The sequence below is a fragment of the Theobroma cacao genome, chromosome 9 (genome assembly GCF_000208745.1).
Source record: "Theobroma cacao cultivar B97-61/B2 chromosome 9, Criollo_cocoa_genome_V2, whole genome shotgun sequence".
NCBI classification, from domain to species: domain Eukaryota; kingdom Viridiplantae; phylum Streptophyta; class Magnoliopsida; order Malvales; family Malvaceae; genus Theobroma; species Theobroma cacao.
Genome location: NC_030858.1, coordinates 29,438,890 through 29,450,907, shown reverse-complemented (window position 1 = coordinate 29,450,907; position 12,018 = coordinate 29,438,890). Strand labels below are relative to the sequence as shown.

The 12,018-nt window shown below is 31.9% G+C and overlaps 1 protein-coding gene across 2 annotated transcripts in view; it reads right to left on the bottom strand.

Moving 5' to 3' along the window:
- Positions 1–379, bottom strand: part of LOC18589847 (nuclear transcription factor Y subunit A-1) — a 7,050-nt gene extending 6,671 nt beyond the window's left edge. The window contains exon 1 of one of the 2 annotated variants that reach the window (XM_018127567.1): positions 212–379. The gene's annotated coding sequence lies outside the window, so the exon portion shown is untranslated. The remainder of the gene's footprint in view (positions 1–211) is intronic. The other variant, XM_007015002.2, reaches the window with a different exon arrangement.

The window sequence follows — 12,018 nt, the reverse complement described above, 5'->3', positions numbered from 1 at the left end:
TATATATATATATATATATATATATATACAAATTCTACCCAAAAGAGAAATTTCAAACCACAAGAAAAAACCCCCCAGTTATCAAAACCCCAAAAAAAAACGAAAAATTGCAATTCCACTTTAGAAAAATTACAAAGAAAAAGACACAACCGAAAACAATCTGAATTTAATAAACCGATAAAAAAAAAAGGAAATTGACAAAGACACTTACCGGATAACCGAGAAGACCAAAAACAAAAACCCTAGATTTTGGGGATGCCTTTCTCTTTTGAGAGTACAATGAAAAAGAATATCGAGAAGAGAGAGAGAGAGAGAGTCAATCTAGTCTAGTTTGAGAAGTTCCTCTGCAGTTCTCAGTAAACAGTGGTTAAGAAAAGAGGTTTGTCTATTTAAACTCTGAGAGTTAAGCTCTGATCGCGTCACCGACTGTTAGGATTCTAGGTTTTATCCACCTACTGCTTTTACCGACACGTGGACCGTTTCAATCTTGTCAGTACTCTTTGTTCCTCTTTATCCTCTCTTTATTTTTGGGTTTTTATTATTTCTTTTCTTTTCTTTGGATTAATAAAAGAAAAGAAATCATAGATTCTATTCAAACTCAACCATCCTCCCCTTTCTTTTATTTATTAATATTTATATTTACTTTTTATGTATGAAAAGAGAAAAGGTACAAAGAATGGATGATCTCACGTGCTTCTTTTTTATTATTTTTTATTATCTTATACATATACACATTTTTCCAAAGGAGAATTCCAAGCCCTTGACTTAAAAGATCAACCCAACCTTCTTACAATATTTTATCTCAAACAAGTGGTTTATCTAAATTTTCTCATTAACATCCTTCTTTAAACCTATTTTACTTGTCTATCTATAAATAAAGACATTAATAAGTAAGGTACTAGTTATTTTTTATATATGAATATCTGATTAAACTAAATTTGAAATTAATTTTATATATATCATTAACAAAAAATTAAATTAATAAATTAAAGTGAGTTTTAGATAAAAAAAAATATATTAAATTTTAAAATCATTTTAAAGATAATTAATAAATTACAGTAATTATTATATTAATTATAAAAATTTATAAATAAAAAATAATATATAATATAATCAAGGAACACTTTAAAACTATTATCTTTATCTTATGATAAAATTCAAATCTTATTTGAATTCGTAATGAATAATAATTTTATTATTTAAAATTAATTAAATTTAATTATAAAATATTTTAATTTTATTTAATTAAATCAAATAATATAAAATATTATTATATGAATCAGACAACGAGAAACACACTCTAAATGGAAATAAAGCTGTTTTAGGATGCAATTTTCCCTTGACTTTTATGGTCAGGGCATTTACTTGACTTGACTAGGAGCAGGAAACCGGTGAAGAGACAGTTGCCAGTTAAAAAAGCGAGTGCACGTAACGTGACTAGAGCCTGCAGGTGACGTTATCGGAGGGCGAGGGGCCCTGGAAAAATAAATGGGCAACAAATAAAAATAGGGAGGGAAGGGTAGGCCCACGTGACACGCACTTGACGGGCAAAAATACGGGAAACGCGTGGCTCGAAGTGGGGACCACATCCGTAGGGTAACGACAGAAAGAGTCCAGCCACGTGGCATCTCGCTTTTAATTATTTTATCTCCTGGAATAATTGTTTTCACCAACTAGGGAAGAGTGGAGCCCCTACCTCTTGGTGAGGGTATCAGCTTCACAGCCAATCATTATTTTCTGACCAAAAAAAATATGTTCATTAAAGTATAAATTTTAAATAATTTTATCTAAAATCAAACGACTTAGAAATAATATGAAATAAAAAAAAATTAAGTCTAACCTCATATTAGATGTGGGTTTGTAGCCACTAGTAAAATTTAAACTCAATCAAGTACATCTTCTCTTATTTTTGTGCAATTGATCCAATTTTGGATGCTTATAGTTAATTTTTTTTAAGACCATACTTTTGGATGCTTATACTTTTTATATAGTGTTCTTCAAAAAACAAAATACAAAATCACATTGGATATAAATGCAATTTATCATATTAATATAGTAAATAACTTGACCTATGACACGCTTGAGCTATCTCGTCATGTGTGGACTGAGCTAAGTTCGGCCCAAACTCACTCAAACTCCTATAAACACTTTTTTTATTAATATTTATTTATATATATATATATATATATAGTACAAAGATATATATATTNTTTGAAAATGAATTGCTTACCAAAATTTGACCTGGAGCCGTAGGTGTGACATTGGTGCATTTATTAGTTGTTGGATTATAGGGAGGAACCGGTCTGTCATTTGTAACAAATTGTGGCCATAAACCATGGATTGTAAAAGTTCTGGGGATGGGTGACCCGCACTGGGAAGGGCCACAAACCGAAGGTGGCCATTGGAGACTGAGTTTGTAGAAGAAATCAGTCTGACCTGAAACTAGCAAGCTCAATGTGGCTAAGACAGCAGCAACAAGCAAGTGCCTCTGCATTTTCACACTCAAGATCAAAATGCTAATAAGTAGTTTACATCAATTCAATGTCTGCAAGGGTTTTTATAACTACTTTGAGTCATGGTATGGTCAGCCAAAACTTAAAAAACCCAAAAAAAAAAAAAGGAAATGACTACTCTGCCCATAATTATGAATTAAGGTTCAATAGAGAAAAATGATGAAAACCCCATCATTTTGCACCCATCAATTATTTTTGCCACATCAAAACTATATTGAATTTCTTTTGTTATCTCAGACCATGGAAACAATCAAATTAAAATGTTATCAAACTAATTTACTAAAAAACAAAATATCGAATATCAAAACCTCCATTATTTCTCTTTTACACATAGACAAAAAATAATTGGTTAGTATGTCGACTACAATGTGAAAAACGAGTTAATGAAAATCCAATAGCAATAAGGTTAAGGAATAGTTATGATGGAGATAACTACAAAACCTACTCTTCTTCTTGGTACCAAGACAGAAATTTTTATGTGTTTTCTTTCTGAATTTATCTCTTTTCTTGATAGTACAAAAACAGATCATATGTAGGACATCATTATTCTCTTTCAAATTTTTGAGGGCATTGAAGATCAAGTGCTTTATTGTTCATAATTTCAAGTGCTATTTTATATATTAATGACAAGAGCTAAAAATAAGTTTACAATTAGTTTTAAAGCTTTAAGACTTGAAATACACAAAATTCTCACTTATATCTTATAAACCTTGTCTTGAATTTCATTCTAGATTTCGACCAAACTTTCAAGATTAAGTTTTAAGATTTAATTGCTAAAACATAATGCAGATACCCAGGAAAAATTAATTTTGAGAAGAAAGGAGATGTTTTTAGTTTGCCATTGACCCTGTTGAATATTAAGAGTGTGTTTTTTTATTTGGTCTCTGGTGTGGAAGCCTAAGGTTTTGGCGATGTTCTTGTTTCCAAAAGTTAAGAAAATTCAAAGCAAACTAACAAAGAAAGAAAGAACTATAAGAAAATTATTTCAGCCATTACTGACTGAAATTCCGTCAGCTATTTGGTTCATAAATTTATTGTGTTATCAATTGTATGTTTCGTTGGTAATTTCGTTAGTATATTTTGTCAGTAGGAATTCTTATTGACAGAGTCTTTTGGTTACTAAAAAAATTGGACTTAATGCATTAGTGACATCCATGTCACTAATAAAAATTTGAGTTTTATTGACAGATTTAATTTCGTCGATAATGATCTGTCAAAAATCGTCGATGGACTATCAATCGATTTTTGATCAAACTGTGACATGCACACTACCAACAGAAAAGTTTCCATTATTAATAGGTCGATAATTCTTACTTTTCAAATATATATATATATATAAATTTTTGGTACACAATGAATAGGGAAGATGCAAAGAATGCTGACCAAAAGACTCCAAATTAATTCCATAATATGTAATGATATAAAGAAGACAATAGGTGTACTGTAACTGGTTTCATCATTAGTTAATAACATGTGAAATTTATGGATGCTCCACAAATTGTATAGAGATTTAAAGAAGACAATAAGATTGTCATATCTAATTAAAATACGTTTGTCTTTGAATAAAATGGGCAGAAACAAGGAAACTGTTTCAAACTATGAATATTATATTTTAAACTATCAATTTCATTAAATCTTCAAACAAGGAAACTGTTCTTGCGTATATGAATATTATATCTCCAATTAAATTCTTCAAACTATCAATTTCATTAAGCATATGTGATTTGTCTCATGACCTTGCTGCTTCGTCACATACCCATAATAATGCCATCCAAATCTATAGTGAATAAGGGTGCAAATAACATTGGGTTTCCATAGTTCCATCTACCAACCTATTTCATCAATGGCGTCATTTCCTTCACTAGTTTCGATCCAACATGGATTTCAACATAATAAGGAATGCAATTTCCTTTTCATCCCAAACTTTTTCATTAAAAATTGTATTTTTAAAAATATTAATAACACATATAGACAGGCACTTAGACAGACCTGAACATGTCTATCAATTTGTAGTCTTGGTGGCAAAGTAGGATGGCTCCTTATAATTTCTTGGTGAAATTTTGCTAGACATGCTCCTAATTATACCTGTTAAAATGGGCCTGGCCCAATGGGCCAGCTCATTTTTCATTTAATATGAAGTGGATTGGATCTGAAAATTTAAGTTTATATTTAAATCGAGCCTAAATGGGCCAGCCCACCAAATCAGTGGGTTGAGGTGGGCTGGGGCGGGTCAGTCCTATGGGTCAAAAAAATTAATAATTTTAATTAATTAAATAATTTTATATATTTAATTATATAAAATTAATAATTTAATTATCAATAATATTGTTTATTTTATATATTTTAATGTGTTTAATCTTTATTTTATCAAATTAATAGTTTTAATTTTATGAATTAAATCATAAAATAATTTTATTAATAGAAAATTTATTAACTAAAATTATAAAAATAATTAAAAAAAAAAGAAATAAGTTGGCCCAATCCAACCCATGGACTAGCAAGGGATGGGCTGGGTTGAGGATTACATAGCCCATATAAAAAATAGGCTGACCCGACTTGATTCATATTTTTTCAGCCTACAAGAGTTAGAACAGAGCTGGGCGGGGTGATCCATATTGACAAGTCTATGTATGCGTATGTATTTATTTATTTATTTTCAATATATAAAAGTACTAAGAGTCTTAGATTTGCACTGCCCAACACTGAATTGGGCCGAGATGAAGAGACATATGTGGTAAAGCATCAGCTTGAGGTTGGGGTAGAGGATAACACAACATTATATTAAAACAATTTTAATATGTCTAGACTTGAAATTTTGGGTTTTCTCATTTCATAATAATTTAATAAATTCAAAGATTATCCAATAGTAAGCGTTTGACTAAGAAACAAGCTAACAGAGATTAAGATTCATATATGTTGCAAGCTATTAGAGCATCAGGGGAAGGTCTAAAAGGAAGCAAAAAATGAGAATTAGGAGATTGTTTTAATCTGGGCATTAAACTAATGATGAGCTAAAAAAGGTTGTCATATAATGCTTGCAGCCACGTATGCTATAAATGAGAGTGATCAAGGAGCAGGCAATAACAGTACCATGGTTGAGTAGATAAACCAAGAACACAAGTATATTCGTACGGCATGCAGATGAACAACAAGTGTGTTGTCATCGCTAGCCCTCTCTTGCTTCAACCTGTCTAGACGATATCGATTAGCAAGAATTTCAACTTGTTTGCATGTGTTGAACCACTTGGTTCCACTGCTGAATTTCAACATAAATCACCACACCTACGTACAAGAAAGGACGGACTCATGTTCACGAGAGTGGTGTCACAATTAAAAAAAAATTATTTATCATATTATTTTCTTAAAATTTTATATATTTAATAATACTATGAACTCACTAATATTATTACAATTTTGTAAGAAGTAGGGTCAAAAAGTAAATTTTATTAAAAAGTTTATATATTAATAATATTTAAATATTTTTTAAAAAATAATATTTAAATATTATCAAAAAGTAGATTTATCAAAATATAATTTATATATTAATATTTAAATTCTATATGAAAAGATAAAAAAATTTCCTTCTATAATTTAAAATTTTATTAAAAAAGTCAAAACTTAATTCACTCTCCTTAAAAAATTCAAGTCCTACTCTTGAGAGTTATAGTGACTTTGCTATGTTTTTCACTCTATTAAAATAACTCAACTAGGTTTCAATTGTAAACACTTTTTGATCCAAATTAAGTTTTTAAATATTTCATATCTAAATATTTTTTGATTAATTTGATAGTTTGGATTCAACTATGCAATCGAATGAGTGATAAGTGGATGAATAATTACTTGGTGACATATATTGAAAAAGATGTATCTGATAGTGTTTCCATTGATACTATCATACAATGTTTTTAAAACATGCAAAAATCGTCGTAGACAATTATAGTTTTTTTTTTAAATATTACTACTTTGAAGTATTAAATGAATGTATTGAATTTACATTTTCTTTAATTTAATACAATAACCTCTTCATCTAACCCAATTGGTTCTAACTTTGTTAATGAGTCTAAAAATATTATCTCAAAAACTTCTCTTATTTCAGGCAAACGACAACGGCAAGTTGCATGCTCCTTATCTGGTTATGATTATATTTTACCCCCCTCTCTCGCTCCTTAAAGCATCACGTCGCTCCTATCTCCTCTTTTGACCAACTCAACAATACATCCTCTTTCACAATTTATTTCTTACTCTAAATGTTCTCCCAGTCACACTACTTTCTTAGCAGCCATCTCATCCACTGATGAGCCGAAATCATTTTTTTCAAGCAATCAAACATGCACATTTGAGGGCAGCCATGGCAAAGGAAATTTTCTCTTTGTGGGCAAATCATACTTGGACTTTGCAACTCTTACCCCCTCGTAAACGGGCTACTGATTCAAAATGGGTTTACAAAGTCAAATATCAACCAGATGGAAGTATTAAGCACTATAAGGTACGACTTGTTACTAAAGGTTACACTTAAATTGAGGGTGTTGACTTTCATGAGACCTTTGCTCCTATTGTAAAATTAGTCACCGTACGTTATTTGTTGGCACTTGCTTTGATTGAGCATTAGGAATTACATCAACTAGATGTGAATAATGCCTTTTTACGTGGTGACTTGGAAAAAGAAGTCTACATGAAGATCCCACAAGGGTTTGCTAAACAGGGGGAGTTGCGGGTTTGCCGATTACGAAATCTACATATGGACTTCGTCAAGCATTTCAAAATTGGTATCATAAGTTTACCACTTCTCTTCTTGCCATTGGTTTTCACCAATCAGAGGTGGATCACTTTTTGTTCACTTTTTCTCATATGGGAGGATTTTTTGTTGTAGTTCTCATATATGTTAATGATGTCATCATCATGGGAACAGATTCCGATCACATTTCTAAGTTGAAACTTTATTTGGATGCAAAATTTTACATCAAGGATCTTGGCAAACTCAAGTATTTTCTTAGAATTGAAGTGACACGTTCTTCGGCAGGTATTGCATTAAGCCAACATAAGTATGTAATTGATATCTTATCTGAGAGTGGTCTCACAAGCTGTAAGTCGGCCAACTTTCCCATGGAGCAATAACACAAGCTTTCACTTTATTCTAGTGAAATTTGCGCTAATCTAGAGCACTTTCGTCGCCTAATAGGTCGTTTACTTTATCTAACCATCACTCATCCAGACATCAACTATGTAGTGCATATTTTTAGCCAGTTTATGCATGCCCCACGACAACCGCATCTTGATGCTGCTCATAGAGTGTTGCGTTATCTCAAAGGAACCCAAGACAAGGTATTTTGCTTCCTTCGAATGGTTCATTATCTTTGTGAGCATATTGTGATGCAGATTGAGCAGGATGTCCGACAACACGCAAATCCACTACTGGCTATATTATTTTTCTTGGGTCTTCTCGCATCTCATGGTGATCCAAGAAACAAACGGTGGTTTCTCGTACTTTTGCTGAGTCTAAATACCGAGCCATGACCACCACCACTAATGAGATCATTTGGCTAATACAACTCTTACGAGATTTTGGAGTGACACACATTGCACCAATTCTATAATACCCCGTACTTTGATATGGTGATTAATAAAAACTTACTGGATGTCAATTGAGGTTAATTATGATGTTTGGAAATGATGAAAGATGAAAGAAATAGTTTGAGATAAAATATTCTGCACACGAGAAAATAATAATAAAATAATGATATTTTTATCGAAGAAGAATTTGTGAGATAAAAAGCGATTCAAAAGTCAATTGAGGCCTAATAAGGTATTTTGGGTACCAAGGGGACAAGAGGAGACAATAGGAAATTTTTAGAATAAAATATTATTAAAATATTAATATTTTATTCAGTGCCAAAATTTTTCATGAAAGAGGAGTATATGGTCAATCTAAGTAAGGGAGAAGAAGAATGAGAAACTTTTGGAGAAAAAATGACGCTAATGGGGCCATGTGTCTTTATTAAGTAAAGATAGCACGGGTAAATAAATATTTTAAATATTACAAGGACACCGCATTGGAGTACAAACTTCATGTTTTGTTTGTACATGTGTAGAAGAAGATAATAGAAGGAAGTTGGAGTTAAATGAGTGTTGGGGATGACTAAATTAAAATGGAAAGAAATAAAAAGGGTAAAATAGTAATTTTACACAAAGCTTGGTCAAAGCTTTCAAAGGAAGCTTTGACTCTCATCCTTATCAACCCAAAACAATCCTCATCTCCTCCAGCAAGATGTTTCTTCTGCATTCTTGAAGCTTCCAACGCCTTTCTCTCATTTTCCCATGGAAACTTAATTTTCTTGCATTTTCTTTCCATTTCCTTTCTCTTCTTGCTTCTTTCCTCTCCCAACTCCTTGTGCACCAAAGTTACAACTTCTAACCCCAATTTCTAGCACACCTAAACCCTAGGAGGAGAAGAAAGAAAAAGAGAGAAAGCAAGACAAACCTTAGTTTTGGTGATTCGAGCAAGGAATGGTAAGAATTNTTTGGTGATTCAAGCAAGAAATGGTAAGAATTCTTGTTTTTGGCTTGAGTAGTCTTTGAAAATGAGTTAGTGACTTAGAGAAACGTCTTGTGGCAGCAAGGATTGGCTTGATTGGAGAAAAATTGATAACATGTAAGCCAATAAACCCATGGGTATATGAAGGACTCAAAGTGAAAAAGGAAAATGGTAAGCTTAACACTATGTTTTAAAGCCTACGGGTAGTTGAATATTGTGAAAATTATGGTTGTTGAAAGGATCTATTTGCATTAGCTAGTTGAAAATTGTTAAGATTTTATGGCATGTCGTTTGAAAGAAATGAAAAAGGAATATTGTGGATGGAGGGTTGAGAAACAAAGTATTGAAAGTTAGATAGATGCTGATGCTTGTAAATTAGAAAATAATCGAGTGAAAGTGAGAATGATTGTTGCTGCCATATGTGTGGATTTTGTGTGGAAATATAAGATGGATTTGGGTGGAAATTATTTAGAAAGGTTGAAGTAGACACGTGACATCATAATTAAGTTGCTGGTAATATAATTTAAGGAATTACGTAAGCAATGGATATAAGTAAGTTTGGTAAAAATATATTAAGATGTGAGTTAGTTGAATATGGTTTCATGATAGGATGAAAAATATAGATTTGAGTAAGGATTAACTGATTGAAGTGCTACTTGTATACGTATATAATTAAATATACTGAGTTCGTATTATTATTAGAAAGTGCAAAGATAAGGTTAGAGTACTGTGGTGGCGTGCTAGAGTAAATAACGAGTGATCGGCTAGTAAAAATAGTTAGAAATACCTCTGATCAAATAGCGATGTAATATCCCGCTATACTAAGATGAGTGAACTTGTATTAAAATGTTTTGGGATATACACATTTCTGTTTGATTGAATCCCCTAAAATGTTTTATTGGTTTTTCTTCAAAAACTTGCACGAGAACAAGCCTTTAGTGAAATGTTTTTGTGATGTGGAACATGATTGTGATGAATCTATGTACTTCTATATGACGCTGATATGTATATATATATATTGTTAAGTAATTTTGTATAATTGATACAACCGTGCATGTGCGGAGAGGGTAGTGCACATACCGGTAATGATGCTGTCGTGATATTTACAATCATGTATGTGTGGAGAGGGCAGTGCACATCCCGGTAACGATGCTGTGGTGATATTTACAATCGTGCATGTGCGTAGAGGGTAGTGCATATGCCGGTAATGATGCTGTCGTGATATTTACAACCGTGCATGTGCGTAGAGGGCAGTGTATATACCGGTAATGATGCACATGAGCTGGGTGAGATGGGGTGTCCGGCTATGTGCATGATGTGGGGGGATGCACATGAGCTGGAGCCGATGTGGTGGTATGCTAATTGATATATGCTTAAGTATATGTATATGTATATGCAATTGAAAGATTATGATTATAATATGTGATTATATGGCATGATGAATCTTGAAAATTTTCTATTTACTTGTGAATTGATTTTATTGCAGCAAGAAACATTCTGTTTATACTGTCTTGCTTGGATGATTACTGAAAATTCTCTCTCTTTCCAATTTCATGCTAAATATGGTTCCTTTATTATGAAAATATTTAATAACCAAGGGTTTGATGGAGGGATTTTAATAAGAACCTGAACTAAGTTGCATTGTTTTCAAATATGTGCATCATGATTTCTAAACCTTTTTTAACGTTGCTTTTTCCCTTCCTATGTTCACTCACTGAGTTTGTATTCACGTTTTTAAAATTCATGTTTTAGGTTTTTCTAAGTCAAAGGTGATTGGATCTTAGGACGAGGTGTTCCTCCCTATCCATTGCTCGGTAGGTTTTTTGTGACATTAAATGTTAGCAATTGTACCCAGAGTCACTCCGTTAACGGTCAAGGTCTAATCATGTGTATATGAATACTTTGTGTGTAATATTAAGAATCAATTGTTAATCTATTTATGAATATATATTGGTGGATGATGCCATTATGAATGTATGATTGTGTTTTATGCAATGTTTTCAAAGGAACGGTATTTGAACATTTCAAATTTCAGATTCTAAATGAATAAGGATTAATGTATAAGATCAATTTAGTAGGCTTGCTTGAGCTTAGTGGGCTGAGCCCATTAGGTCCTTGCACCGATCATGGCTTGAGAATTTGGTTGTGACAGATTCCCTTGTTCTGTGATAATCAAGCTGCTATTCACATCACAGCAAATCTGGTCTTCCATGAACGAACAAAGCATATAGAAATAAATTCTCATTTCATCCGGCAGCACATTCAGTCACAAACTCTTATTACTCAGACTATTTCATCATGAAACCAATTGGCGAATATATTGATAACTTTATGATATAAAATTATTTTTTATAGTAATTTAATGTAGTTTTTATAGTAATACATAAAAATTAGTAAGTTTTATTTAATTATTTTAAATTACTTTATTTAGGTGAGTCAGCCTAATCTTAGTTCATTTTATGCTTAAATTGGTGTTACTGTGGTTAAGATAAATTGTTACTAATTTATTTATGCTTTTGTAGGTGTTTGATGAAAGAAGAATTTTAATGGAAAAAGAAGAACAATTTCAAAGTGTAGACTTGCACTACACATGTTTTGGTATTTCAACTATAACTCTCTCTACAGAGCTTCAAATGAAGTGATTCTTAGACTATTGGAAAGTTAAGAGAAAAAGATACAACTATAATGTTTACCACTTCACCCAGTTCGGCATGAAAAATGGTCAAAAATCTTGTTGAAATTGATGAATTGTAACAGTCCTAGAGCAATTATGATTTCTGTTAATTAATTGGGCAAACTGCGGCCCACATAGTCTGATGAGAAAATCTCAGCTGAAATTGACTTCTTTCTTCACTTAACTTGACCTAATTTCAAAACCCTATAAAAATAACATTTCAGAGGATTTTGAGGGGAGAACGAAACACCAGATTGACAGCTAAGAGTCAAGTCACAAAGTCATTGAAGTTGAGAAGA